This window comes from Odocoileus virginianus, chromosome 20, assembly GCF_023699985.2.
Source record: "Odocoileus virginianus isolate 20LAN1187 ecotype Illinois chromosome 20, Ovbor_1.2, whole genome shotgun sequence".
In the NCBI taxonomy this organism is placed as follows: Eukaryota; Metazoa; Chordata; class Mammalia; order Artiodactyla; family Cervidae; genus Odocoileus; species Odocoileus virginianus.
Genome location: NC_069693.1, coordinates 48,805,942 through 48,826,616, shown reverse-complemented (window position 1 = coordinate 48,826,616; position 20,675 = coordinate 48,805,942). Strand labels below are relative to the sequence as shown.

The following is a 20,675-nucleotide window of genomic DNA, read 5'->3' as shown; positions in this document are numbered from 1 at the left end:
GACATCAGTATTCTTCAGGGATCAGTTGCTATTGCAGTAACAGGAATGCCTACCCTAGAGTCTGGTGTTCATGTTTACATTAACGCGCTGCTTTTACACTCAGCATTGTTCTACTCTTCAGACACCCACTGCTGACCTATAAAAAAAAGCAGTAAGCAAATCTCTGCCTCGGGCACAGAGGCGGCGTGAGAAATAGATGCAGCGCCCTGAGATCTGCTGCATTCAGACGTGGGGGCGGGCCCCCAAGCTCCAGACACCACGCGAGGCCCGCAGGATGCTCAACCGCAGACAGGCCCCCGGCCCACGAGCGCTCACACACCAGAGATGGGAACCTGCCTGCAGAGTGGTGTCTCGGTGTTTCCCCCAGTGACGGCAGAGGGTGACGGAGAGAGCCGACAACAGCTCATCCTGTCCAGAGAACAGAACGGTGACCACTAGGAAGGCAACGGTGCAAGAGGCACGGAGGAAGGAGAGGGAACCCACGGGCTGCAGCACCTCCCACCCCGCCCCCAGCGTAAGGGAGGCAGGGAAGGAGGCCGGGGCCGCCCAGGAAGCACCCAGAGGCCAAGCTAGGACATCTGGAATTCCGCACTTCGTTCTGCTGCAGAGGGAGACACTGGGGCTTTGGTAAACAGATGTTTTAGAGCCATCACTAACCAAGTACGACTGGGATGGAAGGAGGAAGGCAGGCAACCAGGAGGGACTGCCACGACCCAGAGCAGGGCCAGGAAGGAGCAGACGGGGGCAGGCGCACGGCGGCTGGAGTGGTCGGCACACACAGGCCTGGCGGGCGGGCTCGGGAGCCAGGTGGGCCTGAGGCTGGGTCAGCAGGGGCACCTGTGTGTGTGATTTATCCTTTAATGATCCACCCTGGTACATTTTCCGTCATTTGGTCTAAAGTTCATTCTCTGGATTTCCTGTTATTTTCTCAACTTACTATGATGTAAGAGAAATAATTATGACCAAAAAATAAGCTTCCAGGGAGAATTTTAAGAACTCCAAGGAGGTGCCGTCACCGGGGATAACGGGAAGATGTCACACGTGGCCCCGCCAACGGGCTGCTCTTAGCAGGGGAGCTTAGGAGAAGGGCAGCATGGCTGCAGCCCGGTGTGAGTGAGCCAGCACAGGCCTGGGTGAGGCGGGGAGACAACAGGGACACAGGCTCCTCCCTGAAGGAGGGGAGCGTGCAGATCACCTATCCCAGTGCATTCACTGCAACTGCAACTACGTTCTTAAATGTTCTTTCCATCCATTTGCAATCATGAAAGATTTAGTTCGGGCTTTGAAACCAGAGCAATAATGTATGCCATATGAACCACTATTTTCTTCTCAAATTACTGAAGCGGAAGAACGGAATATAAACCTTTGAGGGAAAAAAAACAACGGACCGAAGCCAAGTCTCAGTGGTACGCTGGCACATCGGCCATTCTGTGAACAGTAAACTTATGCAACCTCTCTCGAAAGGTCCTTCATACTAAAACAAAAGAGGACAAGCAGAAACACAGAAGGAGCCAAGGCTCTCGGTGGAGGTGGGGGCGATGTGGGCTTCTTCCCCTTCCCTGCCAGCCACTCCCAGACTCCTGGCAGGCCCCTCTCTCCACAGGCACCTCAGTGTTGGGGTGCTCAGACGGGGTCTTGGGTTTTCCTCGTTGGCTGTGTGCTCTCCAGCTGATCTCCAAGAGCTCAGTTCCATGAAGTTAGAGAAGATGCATGTGGGAAACCCCCAAATGAAGAATGTGCTGTTGAGTGTCTCTGACCGGTTACTCAACAAGACCACAGTCAGGTCAAAGCAGAAACCTCTCCACCCACCAAACTGCTGGGATCCCACCTTGTCATCTTGATAAACGGCACCTGCACCCCCACCTAGTTGCCAAAGTCAAAAATCAGGACACACCCTTCACGTCACTTTTCTCCCCCAGCCCTCCACACTTCACCCATGAGCAGGTCCTGTGAGCTTGACTTTCAAAACATGCCTAGATGTGCGCCACCCTCCACCAGCCTGCCTCGCCTGATGAAGGCTCAGGAGCCCTCACCTAGGCTGCATGAACCAGCACTGTTATACACTCGCGGCCTCTGCGCAACCCCCAGCCTACTCTCTGGCTCCTAACCCATTCCCCAGTCAGCATCTGGAGCCAGTTTTAACAGATAGAAGTCAGACCCTGCCACTCCCGGGTTTATCAAATCCAGCCAGTGGCTGCCTCTACAGTTAGAACAAAACCCCCAGCCTCCCCAAGCGGGGCCTGTGGACCTCCCCCTCACCTCCCTCCCACCCCCACTGTCTCCTTCCACTGACATCACCTCAATGGAATGTTCTACTCTTCTCCCCGGCACACCCTGAACTCTGCAAATACCTGTTGAGTGAGAGAAGAAAAAGCAAAAATGAAGCCCACAGGAACACGAAAGGACTAGGGAAAAGAGTCAAAATTGGGAGCCTGGGGTGGGGTAATGTGGACAGGTTAGGACCAGGGCCGGGGGGAAGAGACCCCCAGTAGCAGGGTTTATTCTGGGTGTGTCCCCAGGAGTGCACCGGCTGCACGGAGCAGCCTCGAAGCCACAAGGACAAAGTACCAAAGCCCCCACCTTTATCCCCGTACCACAGCCACAGCTTGTCAGTCAGGTGGGGGTCTGTTTAAGAAAAAAAAAACTTCGGAGTTTTGACTCCAAAGCCCATGTTCTTCCATTAAAACACATGGCCTCCCAGAGCACTTGGTTTTAGAAAATGCATTCTGTAACAGTGAGTTTTGGAAATACAGAATGCTAAGAATTAAAAGCATTTCAACCAAGATAACGCTGTAAAAGGCTGTCTCAAGAGAAGCTGGAAGCCTCTCTATCCTGACTGCTCCTGCTAATTACTGGGGCTGCACACGCCCCGTGCCCTCTCCCGGAATGACCTAAACCGCCGGCTTAACAGAGCCGGCCTCTCCTCCCATTAACTGATAATGCTCCCCGCACACCCAGGGTTTACTATGCACCTTCCCCTCGAGACCCAAGTCCTCCTCCCCATCCCTCCTCCTAGGAGCTGCTGACACTTGTTACCGCTCAGCCCTTCCCCGGCCCGCCTTCCCACGACCCAAGCTCAGGCTCCCTCACCTCTCACTGTCCCTCTGCAGAATCTAACCGATAGAGGGGCCAAGCCCTGGGGCCATGGCATTCAGGGCTCCACTGAATCTGGCTCCCGGGCCTCTCTGGGCTCTTCGCCCAGCCTTCCCGCTGTTTCCCTGCTGTGTCTGTGCACACCGCCCCCCACCCCCGGCCCCGTGCTTCTGCTCCTGCTGTCTCCTCCTTAGAAGACTCCCACTCTGCCCAGCAAGATCATTCATTCACCAAACATTTACCAAGCACCCAAGACACAGAGAGCACTGCAGGATAAAGTGTTTTCAAAACTATGAGGTGCTGTACCAATATAAGGCATTATCTTGGCCCCATGAGGAATCTGGATTTTATCAGACAATTAATAAAATTCTACTGGTGCTTTTTCAAGAATGGAATCAAGCAGTAATCGAGACAAGAACATGTCTGTAGATAGAGGCAAAGAAGTGGGTGAAAGAGAAAGAAAAAAAATCAGAGGCAAGTGACTGATGAAATGCCATCCCTGAACAGGCAGACCAAAGTACAGACAAGGTAAACTGTTCCCTCTGGCCTTTGTAGCTGACCAGCTCTGCGGGTGGCTCAGTTCTTGGGTACTACAGCTGAAGGGGCACACACAAGTTGTTAACGTGACACTGGCTTTGGGGACATGCTTGGGACTCTATATTTTATGCTCTGCTCTAGTGTTTGATTTTTTTTTAAAACAAAACAAATATATATTAATTTTATAATTAAACCATTACTTTAGGGAATTCCCTGGCAGTTCAGTGGTTAGGACTCTGCTTTCACCACTTAGAGCATGGGTTCAATTCCTGACTCAGGGAACTAAGTTCTCACACCAAGCCTCATGGTGTGGCCAAAAAATTAAATAAAACATTACTTTAAAGAAACATACCCCCCCAAAAGACACTGATGCTGGGAAAGATTAAAGGCGGGAGGAGAAGGGGACAACAGAGGATGAAATGGTTGGATAGCATCACGGACTCAATGGACATGAGTTTGAGTAGGCTCCAGGAATTGGTGATGGACAGGGAAGCCCGATGTGCTGCAGTCCATTGGGTTGCAAAGAGTTGGACACGACTGAGTGACTGAACTGACTGACCCCCAAAAAGCTGCTTTAAGAAAACTATCCTTAGAGCTGTTCAGCATGGTCTGGAGCAGGGACGGTCTGGAATCATCAGGAAAACTAGTACTCAATTCATCCCAAGCATTAACTTCATATAAGAACTTACTGTTCAGTCCAGTTCCTCAAATTAACAAAGATGATATTACTTATGTCACCAAAGGGTTCAAGCCTGCAGGGAACAGTTTCAGTAAAAGTGGAAAGGCACGTCCAGGCTCTTGACTGGCTCAAGACAGTTCTTATACAGAGTTCCTTTCAGTATTTTCTCTCTCACTGAGGTCATTCTAGTCATGCCAGTATTTCCCAATTCACTCACTATAATCGAGGCAGGCTCTGAGTCACTGGTTTAAACAAAACAAAACAAACTCTGTATACATGTCTACTCATTTGACTTTGACTTGAGATGTGTGCAGAGAGTTTCACCTGTTGTTTTATGAATTCTTTAGGAAATTGCCTTCATTTAGTCTCATTCTCCTCCACCTCACAACTCAAAAGTTAACCTACCAGCCTCATTCCAGAAAGTACACAATCCAAATAGTGTCCATCACTCCGATCCTTCCATTTTTACCAGAATGTTCAAGAGATGCAATTTAACATGTGTGTTCCACCCCATTTTTTCAAATACCCCAGTGATTTTCTCTTTAATCAAGTATCCCAACCTACTAACAAGCAAATTTAACAAGGTGACTTTTGAAAGTTGCCTTTGGCTTCATAAAAGTTGTAAGACAGTATCAAAAAACTAGGTCTGATTTTGAAAAAAATTCAAAGTTGTAAAAGTATCAGAAGATTCAATTCACTGTCTTTGAGGTGAATAGTCTAAGAAGGAATATATGTTGACCGAGATTTCCAGACCCTCAAGCAAGGGGCCCGAGATTGGCGGACGGGGGTCTAGCTTTCTAGACTGAGATTTGAGACAGTAGCAGTAAAATAGATAAATCTATGTGCATTAAGTACAAATGCTAAGCAGACTGCAAATGTTAAACACTGTAGCATTAATTGGACTGCATTTTACAGGACCTGGTCAGCAAAAAAAGCTACAAAGCAGCTCTGTGGACAGTTCTTACACTCATAAAACCGGTTACCCACAAGCCAGTAAAGTGTCTCCATCCAACAGCGAAGAGAGACAGTTCCAGCAGCAATGACTCCTCAGGAGAGATGATTCTGGCTGCAGCAAGATTGAAACACTGCCCTGAAGGCTGACCTGGCTGTCCCAGGTGGCCTGGTAGGTAACCTCTGAAAAGATCCTGGACAGAGAAAGAGAAGAGGAGGGAGCTGGCAAAGAACAAAAAGGAAAAGCTAAAAACGTATAAAGGAGTGAAGAACAGGCGCATTTGAGAAGCCATAGGCGATGTTTAAGAAAGCCTATTGTAATGCAAGCCAATAAACTACTCTTTACAGCTTACAGAGGGTTTATAGCTACTGTGTCTTCTGGCCCTAACAACCACCCCCTTATTAGCTATCAAAAGGAGGGAACTGTGGCTGGGAGAGCTGAGTGTCACGCCCAAGGTCAGGCAACAAGCTGGGGCTGCAATTCGGGCCCTACCCCGAGAGGTGCAGCAAGGAGGGACGAGGAGACACCCGGCAGAGGAAGGAGTCAAGCGCCAGCACAGAGGTGCCCCCGAGAGGCACTCGGGAAGGTCGCAGGTGCGGCGGGGCACGGTGGAGCAGGACGGAGCAAGGGGCCCGAGACTGGCGGACGGGGGGGCCCGGATTGGCCGGGAGAGCCGGGTGCCAGCAGCCCGCCCGACCCGGCCCGCCGAGCTCACCCGAGGCCCGGGCGGGGTCGCCCGGCGCTGCGGCTCCTCCCGATCGGCGGCGGCGGCGGCGGCGGCGGCGACTGCAGCGGCCGAGGCAGGGACGCATCATGCGGCCGCGCTCATGGCCGGGCCACGGCGGGCCCCGCGGCTCGGCTCGGTCCCGCCGGGCCGGTCGGAGGGGGTCGGCCGCCCAGGGGGACACGAGACCCGGAGGCCGGCCCGGGAAGCGCGGAGGCTCGGCTCCCGGAAGTGAACCGCCCGGGGTCGGCGGCGCGCGCTTGCGCAAATCCGGCCGCGCCGCGGCGGGGGCGGGGGCGGGGCTTCTGAGACTCTGGGACCTCGGGTCCTAAAACTGGAAGTTCGCAGGGAAAGATGGCCCTTCATAGTCTCAAGGTCCGCTTTCTAAAATAAAGAGATCCGTGCAAGCTGACGTCTGGGGAAGAGAAAGGATGGGGGCTACGGGCTGCCGCAGGCTTTCGGACCCGCGTGTCCAGGGGCCCGCGGCGGCGCGGGAGAAGAGCGCGAGAGGTGTGAGCTGTGCGTCCGGCGCACGGGGATGAGAAACCTGATCGCGGGTTAGTGGAGACGCGCCAGGGGGACGCCTGGGCCGGAAAGCGCGTTGGGGGAAGGGGAAGCGCCGCTGTAAGCATGATTCCCGATTAACAGCCTCGGGGGGGCTGGACACCACAGTGTCCCAGCGGCCCCTTTACAGATGCTGAGTCCTAAGTTTGTCGAAGGTAGAAACGTGGTTAGCTTTTTTTTGAGTCTGTGTGTGGTGGTTGGGGAGTATTTCCTATAATGGGAACAATTTCCGCAGGGCTGGGAAGTAGGCGCTCAGTTAGTGTTTGTTGTTAAATTCTTTAAGTACTAACTTGTAACTAACTTCCACTAACTTGTAAGATTGATAGAAACTAATTGAGGGTGAAGGATAGAATCTCATTATCTGCAAGCCACCTTCTCACAGTTTACCATTCTTGCTCCCAGATATGCTTATATAGCTAAGCTTTTGGAAGTAAAAGGTGCATTAGTCATTGAATTCCAACTTTTAAAAGTTTAAGATTTTTGTTACTGTGCCTGTGCCTTTAATATAGTGCTATACATTCCTTGTCGGAGAAGGCAATGGCACGCCACTCCAGTACTCTTGCCTGGAACATCCCATGGACGGAGGAGCCTGGTAGGCTGCAGTCCTTGGGGTCGCTAAGAGTCGGACACGACTGAGCGACTTCCCTTTCACTTTTCACTTTCATGCATTGGAGAAGTAAATGGCAACCCACTCCAGTGTTCTTGCCTGGAGAATCCCAGGGACGGGGGAGCCTGGTGGGCTGCCGTCTATGGGGTCGCACAGAGTCAGACACGACTGAAGCGGCTTAGCAGCAGTAGCAGCAGCATACATTCCTTGTGGCTCAGCTGGTAAAGAATCCGCCTGCAATGCAGGAGACCTGGGTTCGATTCCTGGGTTGGGAAGATCCCCTGGAGAAGGGGAAGGCTATCCATTTCAGTATTCTGGCCTGGAGAATTCCATGGACTGTATAGTCCATGGGGTCGCAAAGAGTCTGACATGACTAAGCGACTTTCACTTTCATACATTCAGTCAACCCTCATTCAGTCTCCTGTGCTTATTCACTCAGTTGTATCCGACTCTGACCCTTTGGACTGTTAATCCTCTGTCAGTGGGGTTTTTCAGGCAAGGATACTGGAGTGGGTTGCCATTTCCTCCTCCAGGGGATCTTTCTGACCCAGGGATTGAACCAGAGTCTTTTGTGTCTCTTGTATTGCAGGCCGATTCTTTACCGATGAGCCAGCCATCAGGGAAGCCCTCCTATCTCCTGGCATATTTATTTCCACAATAAGGAAGAAAAGAGAGGTAGGCTTCCAATCTGTGCACAATTCTTTTTGTATAGGCTGAAAGAAAGGATGATTGTCTTTGGATAATGTCGAGACTGCAAGTGGTTGCTATGCTTAAGATACACTTGCTATGAACAACGTGAAGAGATATCTTTTTAAATATTGAAGTATAGTTGATTTACAATATAGTTTCAGGTATACAGCCCAGTGATTGAGTTATACATATATGTGTATATGTTCCTTTTCAGACTCTCTCCCCTTATAGATTATTGCAAAATATTGAGTATAATTCCTGTCCTATACAGTATGTTGTTGTTGGTTATTTGTTTTATATATAGAAGTGTGTATATGTTAATCCCAACCTCCTAATTTATCCTTCCCCACAAAAGTATCTTTAAAAATAAGTTAATAAACACAACAATCAGATCTGAGAAATTTTAAAAGTTAAATCATGACTCTCATACAAATATAAACACATGTCAAAGATTTAACTCACTAATTTATGAGGGAAAAAGTAGGTAAGATGAATGATACAAGTGGTTCAAAGATGAACCCAGAATCTTTGGGTTCCTGACTGTAGGCAGTCAGGAATGCTGCCAGTGGTTAAGACTACACTCCCAATGCAGAGGGCATGAGTTCAGTCCCTGGTTGGGGAACTAAGATCCCACATCCCACGGTGTGGCCAAAAAATTTAAAAAAAGAATTTGTTTAATTGAACCAAATCGAAACTGGCTTCTACAGTGGGGAAGTCAGTTGAATTTCTGCCAGACAAGTTTCATTTGAATGTCAGAGATCGGTGGGCAAGAATTGTTACCATGCAGGTCAACTGGACTTGCATGGAGACGTCTTGTCTTTTTCCTGAAAGCGGTGCTGAGAGCGGAATCACACAAGCTATATTCAATGGCCAAAGGATGGAAGGGGGGAACCTAGTTTGCAAATCAGCTTTCAACCCCATTCTGGTGGAGCCACCAAATATATTAGAAGGTGAAGGTTAAAAGGAAGGAATTGGAAGGAGTGGAAAGAATATTCCTGACTTACTGGAGAACAGGGGTGTGGTTTGGACCTGGCACTGTTGCCCTCTTCCCTACAGTGCTTATACGGGCTTTTTCAGTTGTTGTCCTGGCAGTTGTCAACTGTCCTGGCACTGGTGAGCGTGTCATTTAGTGTGTGCTAATATATTAGAGTGAGCTGATAATGAGACTCAAGGTCCACTGGAGGAAGCCAAATCTTCCCCAGTCTTTGGCCTAGTTTGTTCTAATCAGTTCTTGTTACTTTTTCTCTTTGCATCTTCCTCCTGAAACATGTGTGCTTGTGGGTGCTCAGTCGCTCAGTCATGTCCAACTCTTTACAACCCCATGGACTGTAACCCACCAGACTCCTCTGTCCACAGGATATTCTTAGATAAGAATGATTGCTTTTGGAGTTCTGTGGTGGTCCCAGTAGTTAGGGCTCTGAGCTTTCACTGCAGGAAGCACAGTTTCGACCCCTAGTCAGGGACTAAGATCCTGCATGCTACATGTTACAGCCAAAAATTTAAAAATTAAGTAAATTAAAGAGAAAAAAAACACACTGATTTCATTTGAAGGAGGGGCAAGGGTAAGATTCTGGGGCAACAGCCTTGGTATAGAATCACTTGCCTTGCTGCCTATTCTCCAGAACCTATAGAGTTGGGACTCCCCTGTTGGGTCCAGTGGCTGGGACTGCGCACTTCCAGTGCAGGATGACCAAGTTTGATCCCTGGTCAGGGAACTAGATCCCACACACTGCAACTAAAGATCCCAAGTGCTGCAACTAATACCTAGTACAGCCAAATAAATGAATAGATAAATAAATAAATTTTAAACCTATAGAGTGGAACTTCCCTCATGGTCCAGTGGTTAAGAATCCGCCTTTTAATGCAGGGGACATAGGTTTGATCCCTGGCCTGGGAACTAAGATCCCGTGTGCTGGGAGGCACTTAAGCCCACACATGCCACAGCTACTGAGTCCCTTCACCACAATGAAAGGTCCCTAGTGTTGCAGCTAAGACCTGATGCTGCCAAAAAAAAAAAAATAATAATAATCCTATAGAGTTAGAAATAGCTTAAAGCAAACAAAAAGATCCTTAGACCCAGATAACCCAAGGGTGTGCATGACAACACCTAGTTGTCCACTGAAGACACACAATAATTTTGTGACCCATTTCAAAGTCTTTCACAAAAAGACTTGTAATTCTCCTCAGCCCCCACACTTGTATGGGCTTGTTTACTGTAACTTGAAAATTGCCCTGTTGTTAAAGGAAATAGCATGATGAAATCATTCATTAAAATATCTAACAGGATGACAACAGTTGACAAAAACAATTCAACTCTTATCAAGGATTTTCATCTCTTTCTCAATAGACTTGATATGTGGTCTTCTGCAAGTCATTTCCCTTCTCTAAGCCTCAGCTTTTTTTAATCTCTAAAAAAATACAAGATTAGACTTGATTTCTAAGGTTTCTTCCTGTTTTGAGACTGTGGTTCAACACACTTTTTTTTTGTCTCTCCTTGATTTCTTAAGGCCCATGGAACCAAACACCTGCCACTGGACGTCCTCACAGGAATGAGGACATCTCAGCCCCAGGATCAGTTCTGTGTATCCATCAGGAGCTAGTGTGCAGCTAACCACTCATCCCACGAGATGGTTCTTTTAAAGTGGAGCCTCTGTTCAACCACATGGAAAGATGCTCAGCCTCATTCAAAGTAAAAGGAATGAATGCAGATTTAAGAGTATCAGGAGATCCCATTTTTCACCTAGTCAGTTGATGAACATTAAAGTTTGGCGATTCTGTGTGTTGGCCAGGAAGACCAAATTGGTGCAATTGTCACTTTACTCAGCTCTTTGCAGAGCAAGATAGAAGTATGAATCACAAAAATTTAATTGTATTTACCCTTTGACCCAACAATCCCACTCAGCAATTTATCCTCCAGATAGTGTCCCTCATGCACACAAAGATATTTGCACTTCAGTATTTACAGTAGAATGTTTGTAGAAGCAAAAAACTGCATCGCCCTATATGCTGTCAGTATATTAAGTAGAGTATGTTATACATAGGAATGGAATACTGTGCAGTGATCTTTGAGGTATATTAACTCTATGATGTCAGTTCAGTTCAGTTGCTCAGTCATGTCTGACTCTGCTACCCCATGGACTGCAGTATGCCAGGCTTCCCTGTCCATCACCAACTAACTATGGTGTAAAATTGTGTATTTGAAAAAGAAGATCTGGGGAATATATATGTTTATATATACAATTCCTGGGAAAATGTACAAGGAATAGGTTTGTAACTTGTTAGGTTTGTAAACCGTGTATCCATTTTTAAATACATAAAAATTTAAAATAAATGAGACAACCCAATAGAACAATTGGCAAAACACTTGAACAGGTACTTCACAGAAGAAAATCCAAACGTGAAAAAATGCTAATTTTCATTAGTCATCAGGGAAATGCAAACTTCAACCACAATGAAATACTATTTACATACCCACTAGAATGGCTAAGATGAAAAAACACCAAGTGCTGGTGAGCATGCAGAGAAACTGGGACTTCCATCCACTTCACTGCTGGGGGCAGGAATGTGATTGTTAAACCACCCCACAGGACCGTTAGGGATATCTACTGAAGACAGATGGAAAGACTTGTGATAGAATGTTCCCGAAATACACAGTACAGCATTGTTCATGGATATTCAGGTTGTTTGCAGTTTGGGGCTAGAATGAACAAATAGTAGTATACCTATACAGTGAAATATAATACTATACAGAATGAAAGTGTCCACTACACACAAGTAAATCTCACAAACAGGATGTTGAATAAAAGCTCAAAATTGGGCAAAACTGACCTTTGGTATAGGAAGACAGGGCAGGGCTGTGACTACCACTGTAGTGGGGATACTAGGGGGCTAGTAATCTTCTCTTGAGTTGGGTGCTAGTTGTATGAATGTTCACTTGGTAAAAATTCAGCCTTGTACATTTATGATTTGTATGCTGGTACTTTAACAGTGGGAGAGAAAGAGACTTCCAAGGGCTGTATAGTGGAAAAATCAGAAATTTATTCAGAATGGAGTTTGGGTGGTTTCTCATTTTTTCCCCTGAGATTGTGATGTGGAATGCATCAGCCAGATCAGGGAAGCCAGAAGGCTGAAGCTCGCCAACCCAAGGGGTTGAACAAGGCCCAGGAAGTCTAAACAACCCAAAGTGGAGTGACTTGTTCCTGAATTCCTTTTCACTGGGCCACCTCGCCTCCGGCTGCAGGTAGAGCCCTTGGGGGCAGCAGGCCTGTGCCTTGGGCTCTGCATTCTCTGGAGTCCCAAGCTGGCTCTCTCCTGCCCTTCAGTGTGTCTTCCTCCCTGGCACATTATTAAAAATTCCTCCTTCTCTCCCATTCCTGCGACAGTGCAATACGCAGCAAATGAATGAATGAACATGCATTGACTGACCCCTTGTTCAGATGAAGAAACAGGCCCACCGAGTTTAAGGAGTGTGCTGAAGGTCATACAACTGGGAGAGGAGCTCATAGCCTCCTGCTCCTGAAGCGCCCTCTACAGGAAGAAACGTGTATACACATGGCTGATTCATTTTGTTGTGCAGCAGAAACTTACACAGCATTGTAAAGCAATGATACTCAAAAAAAAGAAAAGATACTAAGGAAAAAAAAAATCCTGAAAAAAAAGAATCTGATCTGAGAATGAAGCCCACCTAAAAGGGAAGCAGTCAAGAAGGTGAGAGAGATGAGACCAAGTTCTGATGATGTCACTTGGCCCCTGTATCCAAGTTGGCCCCTGGGGTTGGCTGGGCCAACCCCAGAACTTTTCAGTCATGTAAGCCACTGTATTCCTACTATTACCACTTTACCATTTTTTTTGGGGGGGGGTGTGTCTTGAGGCATGCAGGACCCCAGTTCCCCCACCTGAGTCAAACCTGCACCGCCTGCAGTGGAAGCTCAGTCTTAACCATTGGACCACCAGGGAAGTCCCTATATTCCCTCTTTTTGAAAAACCAGTTTGCCTGGACTTTTGTCACTTACACATTTACATTCTGGTAAATATACCTCCCAGGTCCAAACACACTAGTTCTATATTTCCTCGAATTACCAGTATAGATTTCGTATCTTGAAATCTCATGGTTAACCCAGCATGACTTGATCTTTGCCACTGGTGCTTCCTCTTCTGAGGGGTCACAGATGTTTTTCATGAGTCATCTGTCCTGAATGTTTCCCAGGCCCAATGTCTAGTTCACTGGTCTGTGGTTTGCAGAATTTACTTTCTTCCCCTTTTTAAGTAAAATGGCCGTGTCATGTGCTTCTCTCCAACCTTCTGGCAAGTTCAGAAGGTCTTTTCTGAGGTTTGGAGAGAGAGGAATCTCTTGAGGACAAATGATATTTCCCCCAAATGGAGTCTGACCCTGAGTGAACCCTCATTTTCCCATTTTCCTGAACAGTTGGAATCGCCAGAGTGAGAACAAGGCTGCAGGAGTCCACTTCTGGTGCTGGGTTCACTCACTGAACCAAGGTAGGACTTCCTCCAGTCACAGGTACGAGCCTCCTCCATTCCACACAGTCTTCATGATGGTCTTGTAGCCTGCGGGATGCCCCCATCTGTAGTGCCCACATAAGGGAATGAACACCGTCTTATACTTCTCTGAATTCACACGAAGCTTAAAAAAGCCAGAGATCTGTTTCTCACAAATGATGACTACGCGGAGCTGGTCATGCAAATTCGAAATGGACCAGAAGCAGCTGAGGTGCTGAAGGCCCCACGCCTCATAGAACTGCAGCTCCCAGCTCTTTCCTTCCCTTTGGTCCCTTAAACTTTCCCAAGCAAGTCTTAACAGGCCACCTTCCCAGGGACCAGCAGCTCCATGTGTGGGGCACAAGAAAGACACCTGATCGTCAATCCACGGGTCGTCTTTTCTTCTAAGTGGCAGAACTCCAGTTCCTCCTGCCTAACTCCTTGACTTCAGAGAACGCCCCCCGCCCCAGTTTTCTGAAGCTGACATTCTGCCCTAGTTCAGATGCCAGGGCATTTATTTAAAGGTTGAGCCTTATAAGGGCTTCCCTGGTGACTCAGTGGTAAAGAATCTGCCTGCCAATGCAGGAGATGCAGATTCGATCCCTGGGTCAGAAAGATACTCTGAAGGAAATGGTGACCCATTCCAGTATTCTTGCTGGGGAAATCCCATGGACAGAGGAGCCTGGAGGGCTGCAGTCCATGGGGTCGAAAAGAGTTGGACACAGCTTAGTTACCCACCCAAAGGCGCTCTATAGCTCTGCCGTGTGGCTCTGGCACTGTCTTCAGAGAATTTGCAGTGTCATAACTCAGGCTGTTTCACTAGGTGCTAGAACCAAGCTTGCCATAACCCAAAATGTTTGGGGGGGGGGGGTGTCCATTTACATTCCTATGCTTGCTCTTGAACTGAAAAGTCTTCCAGATGCATGTATGACTGAGTTGTTTTGATGTCCACCTGAAACTGTCACAACGTTAATCAGCTATACTCCAATATAAAATAAAAAGTTTTTAAAAAAAAAGTGTCCGAAGCACACATATTTTTTACCTTTTGTGGTTTTGGTTTGTTCCTTTGAAGAGATGTGGAAGAAACCCAAGCCGGACAGCCCGAAAATTGTGTTTACTGTATCTGGTGAAAAGATGCTGATGGGCGTAGGAGTTCTGGAGCAGAAAGTGGAATCCATCAGCTTTTTAAGATGCCCCCCCTTTCAAAAAAAAATCAATCGGCCTCACGGTGCCCTTCCGTTCCATACATCCTTGCCTGACTTGTTTCACAAGTACGTTCCTTAATGTCAAGGCTTCAGCCTAACTGAAACAGGCAAGCAGGAAATGGCATAAGGGGATCCCTGTCTTAAAGGTGCGGACACCAGGGAGGGGTAAAGCAACCCGAATCAGGTTATACTTCCTTCCCGGGCTTCCCCACCTCCAGAATCACCAAATAATCCACTCATCTGCCCGCAGACCGGCCTGCACCCACCCCCCACTCCCCAGCTCTGCTAGGCCCGGGAGAACACCCTAGTTTTTTGAGCAGATCCAGGAAACGGGGGTTGCGGCGACCTTCTGTTTGAGGTCCCCAAGAGTGCCCCCGGGGACGGGGAAGCCTGCCTGCATCCGAAAGGCGGCCCCAGCCTGGGAGCCCGGGAGAGCCTCGGAGCCTCGGGCGCGGGTGGCGGCCCCACCCCAGCACGTGACGCCGCTTCGGGGCCGCCCCGCGCCTGCGCAGTCCAGGCGGGGGCCGGGGGGGCGGGCCCGGGCTGCTGACTGACAGCTCGCGCGGGCCGGCGCCTCAGAAGTACCCGGCTCCGAGGCCGGCGCAGTGACCGCGCCGCCGAGCCCGAAGGCGCCCGCCCGCGCGCTCGCTCCCGGGCCCGCCCGGCCGGCCGGCCGACCCCCGCCGCGGTGAGAGGGGTGGGGGGCCCGCTGGCGCCCGTGAGGGGGACGGCGTACCGGGCTCTGTGGGCGGCGCGGGGACTCGCTTTCCGAGGGGCGACAGCCGGAGCGCCCGGGACCGGCGGGTGAGGGGTGGTCGGGTGGGGGCCGGGGCCCCGGGGGGCTCTGCGGGGTCGGCCTCGGCTCGCGCAGAACGGGAAGAGGGGGCCAAGAGTCCACCTTGCGGGGAGCAGGGCGCTCCCTGGGTGGGTGGGGGGGCTGGAAAAGGTGTCCCCATCCCTGGCGGCTGACGGTATCGCCAGGTGACTTAGGAATGGAGCCCGTTCCCCAGTTTGGGGGGAGGAACCCCCCCCCCACTCCTGGACGAGCGTGCTGGGGAGGGGCTTCCTCGAACCGGGATGGGGAAGACTCTTGGCGAGTTGTGCTGCGTGCTGGGCTTTAAGTTTGCTGCCCCTCTGCTTCTTAGGCGGCAGCGGGGGCGGTGTGGGGGCACAGGAGAAGGGCTCGGCTCGCATCCCCGGGGTCCCCGCCTCCCCTCAGTGGTCGGGAGCAAGAGGAGCTTTGCCGCGGGGCCGCGGTACCCGCGCTGTGGAGACCAGCTGCTTCAGGGTGGCCTGGCCCAGGGACCAGGGTCTTGGAAAGGACAGGATGGGGGATTTTCTGGAGCTGGGTGCGAGTTTCGCCTTGCGTGGGGTCTGGGCTTCCCCGGGTTGTAGGCTGATTGGATTTGGGAGGAGGAAGAGGACTTGGTTAGTAGCAACTGGCCAGCTCCTGTGACTCCGGTTAAGTGTGAGGCCAGGGTGCCCTCTGCAGACTGGGCAGGAACCCACCTCTGAGCTGGCACAGGTGAGGAGCTTGACGTGCAGCTTGACTTGCTGGGGTGAGTAAACGCTAGGGGCAAGCTGACAGCTGTCAGGGACCAGGCCACCGTCCAGACCACTGTCACCTAAAGCTGAGGTTTGGCGCTCATTTGATTCTAGGCACCCCCCCCTCAACCTAAACCAGGGCAACCATGGTTGGATGCTTAACACTGAATTAAGCAAAGGAAAAAATTTCATTTGTATTACACGTGAGCGCTCCTTTCCATCTTTCCGTGGTTCTGTTTGGAAGTGTGTGTGTCCCCCTTGTTCCATCTCTCCCTTGGGCTGTCACTGGCTTTTGTTTCCACTTGGTGCAGAAATAGGACTGCTTACGCATTTGAAGCACAGGGCGATCGGCTATTGAGATCAGCTCACAATGAGAAAGTTGACTCATGAGGTTCTTTTTCCATGAAAGAGATGAAGATGGTTGAGGACTCAGGCATATGCACTTTACTGAGCAGATTATCTCTAACTTCTCATTTGGTTCTGGAATACATTCCTGTGATTTCCTGCCATGTTTGTCTTTTGTATGGCATGTGTGGGTTAATGTGAAGATAGTTTGTATTATTTGAGAACACAGCAACTAGGGCCAATGAAAAGCCAGTGACCTGAGTAAATCACAAACCTTAAATAATTTGCTACAGATTTCCAGACAGTGCAGAATATCCACAGATATTAGACGTGGTCCTTTTTGCATGACAGTCAGCTTTGGTTCTTCAGAGGTAAACTGCTTTAGGGTGACCCCCAAATGGCTCTGAAGGGCTTCTCAGGAGGGTCAGTGGTAAAGAATTTGCCTGCCAATGCAGAAGACATAGGTTTGCTCCTTGGTCCAGGAAGATCCCTGGGAGAAGGAAATGGCAACCCACTCCAGTTTTCTTGCCTGGAGAACCTCAAGGACAGAGGAGCCTGGCAGGGTACAGTCCATGGGGTTGCAGAGAGTCAGACATGACAGAGCGACAAAATGGCTCTGAGGGGACTTCTTTTAGGACGTTTTTAGGAAAGGTTTAAGGTGGAATGAGTCATGCTACCTGCCTCTGTCTCTTTTCTCCTCCTCTCTCAAAAGAAAATAATAAGGTGAAAAGAAACATCAAAAGCATTTCTCTCTGGGAAGAGAGAAAGTCAGGGAAAGTCAACCCATATGACCTGCAAAGGGAGGAGTAAAAATCCCAATTGCCAATGATAACCCCTCACTTTTACACCACAGGGTAATTTGTAAAGGATTCTCACACACAGAATCTTAACTGATCTTCATAAATGTCACAGATGAGGAAACAGGCTAAATGGCTTGCTCGTGGCCACTTAGCTAGTAGGGGCAAAGCAGAATGTTCAGCCTAGCTGTCTGACACCAGATGCAGTGGCCCATCACTGCTCTGCCGAGCGGGATGCAGGATGCGGGCCGATGACACACACATCCCAGGGCCCGAGGGTTCCCAGCATCCCTGTCTCCCACTGCTTTCCCCGCTCGCTAAGGCAGCATGGCTCTCAGGCGTAGATGCTCTCCACCACTTCCTTCTACCCCAGGCTTGAGCATCTGCGTGTACTCAGATTTGTTTATAGGTCCTTGAGAAACCTAGTGGGAAGTATGATTGCAGGGAGTGTTTTGCTCAAGCGCTCAGAGTTTCCTAATAGTCTAGGTGTCTTTAGCCGTGTGATGCAACAGACCCAAGGCAATTCTAGGGACATTTGCCATAATCGTTTTCCTTGTCCTCCACCCGGAAGAAAAATGCAGTGGTTGTGAAACCTGAGGAGTTGACCCAGTACTTTTGTTTGTTTTATCTAGCTTTTTTTATACATGGCATTGTTTGCGTTATGGCGATGCTTTTTTTTTTTTTTCTTTAAAGAGGGCACAGCTGTTCTCAATAGGGAAGAATAAACTTGAATCCCATCTTCTAGATCTGAGCATCTAGATCTGAAAAAGGACACCAGAGGAGTTTATCTGAGTGTGTTTCAGCAGGTCAGTGGTACAAAACAATTTTTAAAAAGTCAAGGCAGTCTGGGGCACATCAGTGGATGTGTAGATCTGGAATGACAAAGGTGAATGTTCTTGCGTTGAGGAGTACAGGCTCCAGGTGCGCAGGCTTCAATTGTTGTGGCATTCGGGCTCAGTAGTTGTGACTTTCAGACTCAGTTGCTCAGCAACATATGGAATCTTCCTAGACCAGGGATCGAACCCGTGTCCCCTGAATTGGCAGACAGATTCTTAGCCACTGTACCACCAGGGAAGTCCCAGAGTGATTAAAAAACAACAACAACAACAACAACCAACAACTATGAATCAAGTCATGTCTCTCCCCAGTGACATCTTAGTAGTCGTGAGATCAGATGCAAGCTTCTGACCTGGGCCCACTATGCCAGGACTGGCTGACCTTCCTCGTTGCTCCAGCTTCATCAGTTGCCACTCCCTCCCTCAACAAAAGTCCTTCCTTCTTTCTGAGCCTTGACTGGCTCTAACTTGCTCTGTCTCAGGGCGTTTGCACTGGCTGTTCCTCCAGCCAAATTCTCCCATGGCTGACTCCTTGTCAATCAGGTCACTGGTCCAGTATCCCAAGCTTAGTGGGACCTCCCCTAACAATCTAAATAATTTCATCCTGGTCCCTAACCCACTTCGCTCATGTTATATTGTTTTACCTTCGTCATTGGTATCAGAAATGGCCATATGTGTACTTGCTTTTAGTGTTGGCTCCCCATTTAACATTGTATCAACAGTGCCCCAAAGAGTGCCTGACATGTAGTAGGTGCTCAATAAATATTTTCTAAATGAATGATTTTTTATAACAGACCTTGTCAAAGATAAGAGGGATTGCTGCATTGGTAGATAATAAGTTAGTCTTCTTTTACTAGAGACAGCCATCCGTAGGCTGGTCAGCTGACTGTCAGGCCAGAGAATTTTAAGCTTTAGACAGACAATAAAACCAGATCAGGTTCTTTATGAGTCTCCTAGGGCTGCTGTAACAGTATTTTTGTACCACAAACTGGGGGGTTTTAAGCAAGAGGTAATTATTCTCTTACAGATCAGGAGACAAGATGTGCAAAATCAAGGTGTCAGCAGGGTTGGTTCCTTCTTGGGGTCTCAGAGACAGTATCTGTTCCTGCCCCCCTGTCAGCCTCTGGGGGTTTCCAGCCATCCTTTCTGTTCCTTAGCTTGCAGCTGCATGACCCCCATCCTTGCCTCTGTGGTCACATGGCCTTCTCCCTGTGTGTCTGTGTGTATGTATGTGTGTTTTCACAGTATCTTCCCTCCGTGTGTGTCTCCCTGTCTCTCCTTATAAAGACACCAGTCAAATTGGATTTGGGGCCCAACCTATTCCATTATGACTTTATGACTTAAAAAAAAAAAAATGTTTAGTTGACTGCGCCAGGTCTTCGTTTCGGCATGCAGGACGTTTAGCTGTGGCATGTGGGACCTAGAACCCGGGTCCCCTGCATTGAGACCACAGAGTTTTAGCCACTGGACCACCAGGGAGGTCCCTCAGCATCTCTTTCCATGGTTCAGTTCACGGAGTGCTCAAAGCATAAATAACACCTTCTAGCTTCGAGATCCAGTAACATTTTATGGGGTAAAACTGGCAAGAGGGGCCGGGTTATTTTTCGGGCTAATGACATGGATTTGGATGTTGTGCCTAAAGCATTTGTGATCCTTGCAGCTTACAGCTTGTGCTCTGGTGTGTCCTGGGCGCAGAGAGGGAGGGTCTGAGCCACAGCGGGACTTGTGCGGGGTCACCCAGGGCCGCACGAACCTCCTGACTGCCTGCAGAGTCCGTGGCCTCTCCCACAGCCGCTGGCAGTGAGGTCTCCCTGGTGGCTGCAGCCTGGGGCAGGATGTGAAGTTTCTCTGGTGGCTCCAAGGGGCCCTGGGGGGATGACTGCTCCCCTGGCACCCTTCTGTCTCTGCCCTTGTGGCGGAGGGTTGGCTCCCTGACGGCGAGATAATCGATGAAGCTGGACACGATGTTCCCGTGTCAGGCCTTGCGCAGCCGGTCGGAGCTGGAGGCCACAATATGAGAGCAGTCACATTTTTCCTTTGTGGGGCTTTCCCAGTGATTCTGAGGGGCTTTTAAGTAAGGCTTTTGAGAATTCTGAGTTTCAGTGTCTCAGATTTTGACCCTGAAAAAGGTTCAGAAAAAGGGCCATGTAGGAGTTGCTAGAAAAACTTGTGATTTGGGCCTGGGCGGGGAGAGTGGGGTTGGGGGTGGTGAGAGCAGGGTAGCCTGTGAGCAGAGCGGCCAATGTAACTTGTCCCTTCGCCTTCAGAGGCCTTTTTATTGCTGGCTTCGTCTTACCCAGATACCCAGTTCCCATCCCTCCCCTATTTAATTTTTTGTTGGCTGGGTAATTCATGCAGATGGTACAAAACTCAAATGATATGGGAGGAAGTCCAGGGAAAACTGATTTCTGTCTCTACTTCCCCTCCCCTGGCTTCCCAGTCTCCTCCCCAGTGGCACCATCTCTGCCCATTTCTGTGTCTCTTTGCAGAGACTGGATGTCCTTTAATGTCCCCAGGTGCCACCCCCACCCCACCCCATGTCATCCCACACACTGCACTCCCGTCCTGACTTTTCTTGTCTCTTGCCTTTTCGGACCCCTTGCTG

General features: G+C 49.4%; 1 protein-coding gene and 1 long non-coding RNA gene across 4 annotated transcripts in view; both read left to right on the top strand.

Annotated features, from left to right (window-relative positions):
• The first annotated feature begins 6,261 nt into the window (after positions 1 to 6,261).
• LOC110148562 (uncharacterized) lies at positions 6,262 to 14,375 on the top strand. The gene is made up of 4 exons (XR_002317201.2): positions 6,262 to 6,542; positions 7,746 to 7,831; positions 10,354 to 12,553; positions 13,272 to 14,375. It is a non-coding gene; the product is annotated as an uncharacterized lncRNA (long non-coding RNA).
• A 725-nt stretch (positions 14,376 to 15,100) lies between these two features.
• The window catches only part of KIAA0513 (KIAA0513 ortholog), a 51,208-nt gene continuing 45,633 nt past the window's right edge, over positions 15,101 to 20,675 (top strand). For 2 of the 3 annotated variants that reach the window (XM_070451442.1, XM_070451443.1), the window contains exon 1: positions 15,101 to 15,235. The gene's annotated coding sequence lies outside the window, so the exon portion shown is untranslated. Of the gene's footprint in view, positions 15,236 to 15,263; positions 15,352 to 20,675 lie in introns of those variants that run through there. The other variant, XM_070451444.1, reaches the window with a different exon arrangement.